Genomic DNA, 7,727 nt, shown 5'->3' with positions numbered 1-7,727 from the left:
AAACCCATCCAGTCCAGTTTCGTGCAGTGGAACAATCCACTCTACGCTTTCCCCATCAAAGTCAGCAGGCGCTCAGCGTCCGACTGTGTAAAAGCACCGTGTTACTGCCAGGATGAATGAGAAGGAAGTCGTGTCAGTTACCTGTGATAGGTAGCTGATTCTAAAACTAAAGATGAAAGTATTCTAGGGCTTATTTAGTCAATGAAATGTACACACAGCAATACATATTTCCCCACTTTTTTGGACATTTTAGGGGAAGCTGCGTTTCCCTTGCAGTCTTAGAACAATCGCCACTGATCGTACGGCATGGATTTTGCTTTCTGCATTACCAGGAGGATTCAGAGTGAAATTCAGTTTCTCCACTAGGGGGCTCCCCTCTCAAAGCCTAAACACAAGTCCAGTACCGGGAGTTCGCATACATTTTACAGTACACAATGCACTGTATATACACTACTTATTTATAAATCAGCCGTAACACGTGCAGCACTGACCTTTCCTCATTGAGTGTAATAGAATACAAAGCCAATGCAAAAAGGTCAAGATTGTATAGACACTTACAAGAGAGAGAGAAAAAGCACCTTTTTGTTCCATATTTAGGAGGTAATTTTCACCATCCTTTGCAATTTCTTGCATTGCAGTGTTGTTGGTGTTAAAGGCCAAGTCTAAAGACTGCAGCAACATTTAACATTTTAACTGTGCCAAAACAGAAAAAAGATGGTTACAGTAACATTTCAAAAAGTCTTCAGCATTTTTCAGCTAGTTCACACGCAATTAACCTTTTTCTGCAAGGAAAAACATCACTAGAACAATTACATCAGTGTATGTATCGTTCCAAAACTTCTAGCAAGCATATTTGCATGCTGTATTGGGATTGCTATGATATGCTATGATGTACTAATGAGCATTACTGTCCTCACTTTCTTGTCAACATATCTTAAGCTTGATTTTGGATGGGCTTATTCTCTTTTGTGACTGTTTGCAGCTCTGCTAGTGTAACCGTGGCGACAGTGGACTGGGTAATTATTTTCACAGGCGCGGGAGGTCGTGTAAACACAGTATTCTAATTAATGTAATTGGGTAAACACGAGCTACGGCGATGGAAGGAACACGACAAGCTGCAGCCGTGCACTGTGTGGCAAACGGGGAGGTCACAGTTACTAAACTGTACGCTGTACTGCAAAAACTGTTGTCAAAGATCCTCAATATGGCGGGAAAGAGCTGGCGGATTTACTGCACAAATGCTTGTCAAAGATCTTCTATATGACATGAGTGCTCGGGTGTTTTTAAGGAACTACTGCAAAAACAAAAGTCAAGAAAGAGCCACAGGTGCGCTACGCCTTTTTTAAGGCTCTATTGCTTGTTAAAGTTCTTCTATATGACAGCAGCGCTCCACGGCAAAAACAAAAGTCAAATGTCCTCAATATGACAGGAACACTGTTTTTAAAGACTATTCTGCTGTTTTTAGGAACCTACTGTAAAAATTGTGTCCAAGTTTCCTCTAAATGACAGGAGCTTCCTGCTGTTTTTAAGAAACTACTGCAAAAATGCTAGCCGAACAGCCTCTGTATGAAAGGGACTGTCCTGCTATGTTTAGGAACCTTCAGTATTGCAAAAACATTAGTCAAAGCCACTTATATAACAGGAGTGTTCTGCCGTTTTTAGGCATCTATTACAAAAACATTTATCAACTCATATGACAGGAGCACTTCACTGTTTTTAAGGATCTATTGCAAAAACTCTAAGCAAAGGTCCTCTATGTGACAGGAGCGCTCTGCTGTTTTTAAGGACATACTGCAAAAACACTTGCCAAAGAGCCTCTATGACAGGACTGTGCAACTATTTTTAGGTACCTACTGCAAAAACATTAGTCAAAGAGTCACTTATATGACAGGAGTGTTCTGGCATTTTTAAGCATATATTGCAAAATTCACAGTTTTTAAGGATCTATTGCAAAAACCCTAGGCAAAGGTTCTCTATATGACAGAAACACTGCTATTTTTAAGGACAAAAACCTCAGGATGCTAAAACACTAGCCGAAGAGCCTCTATTATGACACGACTGCTCTGCAGTTTTTAGAAACCTACTGTAAAAACATTAGTGGAAGCCGCTTTTATGACAGTAGTGCTCTGCCGTTTTTAAGCTTTTATTGCAAAAACGTCAATAAGGAGCCACTTACATGGCAGGTGTGCTAAGGATCTATTCTAAAAACACCGGTCTAAGGGCCTCTATATGACAGGACACTGCTGTTTTTAAGGACCTACTGCTAAAACACTGGCCAAAGAGCCTCTATTTGCCAGGACTGTTTTGCTGTTTTTAGCAATCTACTGTAGCAACGTTTAGTCAAAGGTTCTCTATATGAAACTCTGCTGTTTTTAAGGACCTACTCCAAAAACACGAGTCAAAGATCGTCGGTATGACCGTAGGGCTCTGATGTTGTTAAGATACGATTGCAAAAACGCTAGTCCAACATCCCCTCAGTGGCAGGGGCACTCTGCCGTTTTTAAAGACTTACTGCAAAACCGCTAGCCGAACAGCCTCTATCTATATGACAGGACTGCTCTGCAATTTTTAGGAACCTGCTGCAAAGACGTCAAAGAAGAGCCATGTACATTATGACAGTAGCTCTCTCACGTTTTTAAGGATCTATTGCAAAAACGCTAGTCAAATAGCTTCAATATGACAGCAGTGTGCTGACGTTTTGAAGGAGCTATTGCAAACGCAATAGTCAAAGATCCTCTACAGTATATGACGTGAGTAGTCTGCGTTTTTTTTTCAGGCATCTGCTGCAAAGATCACTCACTCACTCACAACTAATGACCTGAAAGCGAGGGTCAGTCTGATGCCATTCATGGCAGGATTTAGCCTGCAGTCAGCCAGTTGAATATGAGTGCCCTGAAGCCACCATGCTTGTGTTCTCAGTATCACAGAGATTTTGTCCAGCCAGGATCGTCTGCTAAGATGCTCAGCAGACCTCTTAGGAGAAAGCAAGCCATTGAGGAGAAGGATTGCAGAGAAGGCTCCAGCGGGGCTATAAATCATTGTTTAATCAGAGGCAGCTTACACACTAAGAACTCACATTAGCGCCGCTCCCCTTGTCCACACTCTCATCCCTCCACTGGCTGCCTTTGTGCCGCCATTTTTTATCTTAGCTGTTGAAATAAGAGTCTTATTGTAACCCAGTGCTATAACCGAAATCATACAAAAAAAAGTTAAGCATTGTATTAAATAACGTTGTCTTGCATGAAGTGGCGCTTCGCAGCCACCTGTGTCAAGGGTGCGCCTTCTGGATGTGTTATCATCAACAGAGAATTCATTTATTGAACGTATTTCTCCGAGGACATCATACATGCCCCATCTGAGTCTTCTCTGTGGAGACATTTACATTCCATTAGCATGCTGAGAGCCAAAGTAAAGCACATTTACATCAGCATGATACACGATGGCCTCCAGATGATGATGATGGTGATGATGTTGGCGACATTGAGCATACCACCAGTAAATAAAATACCAGTAGTGGCTTTTTATTTTACACTCTCTGAGACTTTTGGGGGACATAACGTATTTCGAGGTGAACAAATATACAAGCGTAAACTGATCGCAAACAAATCCTAACCTGACTGCAGTTATTGAAGCAGATAAGCAGACTTACCTTTACTTATTTTTTACATTAAAAAACATGAATAACCTTATTTTTTCCCCAAACTCACTAGTCATTAAAAATAATATTTTTAAAAGCTGAAGTTTTTGCACTCATTTAAAAGATTTGAAAATAAGTCTGTTTCAGTAATTGTAGTAGGTAACCTGAATTTTTCAACTTTACAGTATTTTGTACATTTTTATGAATGGACGTTCTTGGACTTATAACTCGGGCAGCTTTTAACCATTTTTGACTAATTTTAAATAGTTGGACATTTGCAGGTTGCAATTTTAAATGATTAATCACAATTATTGAAGGAGATTACCAAACTACCAGATTTTGTTTCGCAATTGTTTTGATAATGAACATTAAATGTAATGATGACAGCAGTATGACTTTGTCCAATTCAAGTGTCTAAACGTGTTTATTTTGGAAAAGCAAATGTCAGTATAATTGCTTTTTTTTTGTTGGTTTTTATATGAATGTTATTTTTGCTTTATCATTCTATTTTTTCAATTAATTAGTAGAACTCCAGTGTTTATATTTAAATAACCAATTATGGTTCTCAGTCCAATACCATTTTGAACTCATTAAAAGTAGCTGTAATGCTGGAATTTTATTTAAAAATAATTTATGACAATTATTGAAGTGGATTACCAAACTATTTATATTAATGTCATTGCTTTTATTTTATTTTTTTTATGATTTATGATTAGTTTGTAGAGCTCCTTTACGTCTCCTTTAAATTACCAAACTATTTATATGAATATTGTTATTTTTATTTTATTTTATTTTATTTTTATTTTTTTTTTTTTATTATATTGATATTTAGTGATGAGTTGGTGGAACTCCCGTACTTTTGCTTGAGTAACCAAATATGGTTCCCGGCCCGATAAAGTGCCGCAAAAATACAACATTGACCGAAGAATAAATAAAAGTAGATAAGGTGTGCCTCCATTTGGATTTATCTTGATTTATTGTAGCCTCCTACAGTATAGCACATTGTCGACACCCTTTGCTGCTGCGTGAGCTTGAATTGCCTCCTCCGGCACGTATGCTAATTTTAATCAGCATAAATCCCCAAAGCCGTCCGCTGATGCGCAACATCCTCAGGTTAACCTCTGCTGACACTCAGCTTCCACTGTGAGCGGCAACCAAAAGAAGAGATGAGAGGGAAAAAGTTTGTGCATTGAGAAACAATAATGAAAAACAAATAGAACGTCTCAGTGATAACACTCCACACTTAAATGTCACTCAATTTTCTGCTCCACTGGGAGGAACAGCACAACATAAATACGTAATATGACACACACACAAACGGGATTGCAGGACTACACGTCCATCTTTTGTGGGTGGATGTTGAATTTTTAATTAATAAAACGCTCACTGAAAGTAAAAGTACAAGATTTAACAACTATTAGAATTAGGGACGTCCGATATTGGCTTTTTTTGCTGATAACCGATATAACCAAGTGCCCACGAGACAGTTTTTTTTTTTCTGAATGAGAAATCTTGTAACGTTTTAATCTCGTTGCGATCTTGTGATACTCCTCATAGCTATGTTTTAATTGTTGGGTATGTTGTGGCCGTATCACACCTGTCAACCCTCCCGCTTTTCCCACGAAAGTCCGTATTTTGCCCTTCTTTCCTGTCGCTCTTCTGTTAAATTGCCTGTATTTTGAGTTTTATCACAAAAAAAACGTTTTCCTACCGTGGTGGGGACCTTATTTTTTTTGTATTTTGTGAGAAATTTGCCTTATTTTCAAACGTAGCACAGGTATGGGTGGTGGCTGCCATTGTTTGCAGGGATTTGGATTTAAATGCATGTTGCTGGGTAACTTTTTGTACAATTTCCTACTAAACTGTTTGCATTTCTTCTAGAAGCAAAATAAACACGCCGGTGGAAATAAATCTCATCTTGCGGCGCCTGGAGCCGTTTCCCGCTTCTGTCTACCTTGCAAAAAGTCAAACAAATGACTGCAAAGATGCCGTCTTGTTTGTGCAGAGGATCCCTCCACCTTTGTGTGTGATGATAAATGATTGAAGCCCACTCCGAGACCGAACCCACCGAAACCAAACACCTCCTCCTTTGTCATGCTTCTATCCCACAGCCACACTATCTCTGACAGACATTCAGATGCGCGGAGGAAGTGTCGGGATGGAGTCCAGTTTGTGTCAAAGTGAAGCCTTCCATCAGGACGTGCAAACGTCCATTTGTCGCACCCGCCTGCTCCTCTCTGCAGCTGCGTTGCCATGGCATCCGCAGAACCACCAAACAGAGTCTGATCTCAATCTTATACATGAAAAGGGGGGGGGGGGGGGGGGGAATGACGGTCCAAATTCATTATTCTGATGTCTCTGCGGCGCGTTGCCATGGCCACGGCCAAGCACCCACCCCATCCTCCTCCCGTTGATCGAATCCCAGATAAGAACATCAATTGATAGTAGATTCCTGGGGGATAAAGACGGCATGTCGGATGACAGTAAATGAGATGGGAATATGTAGCGAGGACCGGGAAGGATTTAAATGTGAATTATGAATGCGGAAGAAATTTGGAGCGCCCTAAAAAAAAAAATACAAAAAAAAAAAGTCCACGGCGCTTCAATAATAGATTGCTTTAGTTCTTGGCAGATCCATGTGGGATTTGCGTTCATAAACGTCTGTTTGTAAAGAATCTGTCCTGTTTAGGGACGAAAAAGATGTGTTTTCTAGTCATTAACCTTGAGTGGAAAATAGATCATTACTCTTTTTTTTTTTTTTTTATCGGAGCGGCACGAGGCAAATACTGTTAAAGCTCCAATTGATGCTTCCATTCAACTCCTATAGTTGTCTCAAACGCAAATAACCTCCAGACTCTAACTCGGTTCAAAGGCAAACATCAGCACCTCCTAATGTTTTTTTTAATTAATTCTACATACAAGATGACAGCATTTGAAGTATCATGAGTGGCCAGCATCCAGCAGCTTTATCTACCTCTACATGCACTTGAAAATGTTGGCGGTCCATGTGTGTTACATTTGTTTACAATGAAGCCGTATTAATACTGGATGAGCAGTTCGCTCTTACCGTAGTTACAACATTGGTTGTGTTGCTGCTGTGACGTGCAATAAGCTTGCTCGTAAATGAGCTTGCGGTCATGGAGAGCTGCGTTTTACTTTCCACTTTCTCATGCACTCCAAATCATTATTCAAGTTAAATGGATTCTATGCAACTCACAAAAATGATATTTCTTGAAATAAAAAAATATAACACCACCACCAACGGTTAGCATGTTACCAACAGTGGTTTACAAGGACGGATTGCACAAATGGCTATTTTTATCACACATTTTCGTTCGGCTTGCATCAAATAAGTGGGGTTCATGGCTGTCGCTCACCGCTCTCTGGTATGCACGTACAAGTGCGTAGCACGTGCACATACACAAAAGCAGTCATTGTGTGGTTATAATATACAGTAATTCCTCATTTATTGGAGTTAATTGATTCCAGACCCGACCGTGATAAGTGAATTACCGCAAAGTAGGTACCTTATTGAGAAAATCAAATATTTTCATTGTTCGAGCATAGAAAGCCTCCTGAATACGTTTTTTTAAAACATTTTCCAGACATGAAAAAAACACCCCTGCAGTCACTTTTCCACTCATGTTGCCAATATAGCAGGCATAGCAACAGAAAATAAGACATATTAAGCTGAGTTTACACTTGCACGCATTTTGCCTCCTCACCGTCCCGCAATTTGGCGTGGCAATACGTGTAATTTATTTATTTATTTGTGGCACGCCTGAAAAGCGTGAAGAAAGTTTGTGCGATGTGTGCGTTCTCTTTACGCATAAATTACGCAACTTGTGACCGAGAATGGTGCACATTGGCGCGAAATGACCACACTCCCGCACCTGGTCAGGTAGTGTTTACGTCACGGGCAGGACAATAGTATGTGCGGCAAAAATGATTTCAAAAACAGAATGATACAGGAATTCAGGAACCTTGACCCGGCGTTGTGCATGACAATTTTGCAAGATTTCAACTTCAACATCAGAGGATTAACGGCATATGTTTTGCTTTTTATTTTGGCTTTTTTGCAGCTTTTTTT

The sequence above is a fragment of the Dunckerocampus dactyliophorus genome, chromosome 18, assembly GCF_027744805.1.
Source record: "Dunckerocampus dactyliophorus isolate RoL2022-P2 chromosome 18, RoL_Ddac_1.1, whole genome shotgun sequence".
In the NCBI taxonomy this organism is placed as follows: domain Eukaryota; kingdom Metazoa; phylum Chordata; class Actinopteri; order Syngnathiformes; family Syngnathidae; genus Dunckerocampus; species Dunckerocampus dactyliophorus.
Note: the sequence above shows the minus strand (reverse complement) of the source record.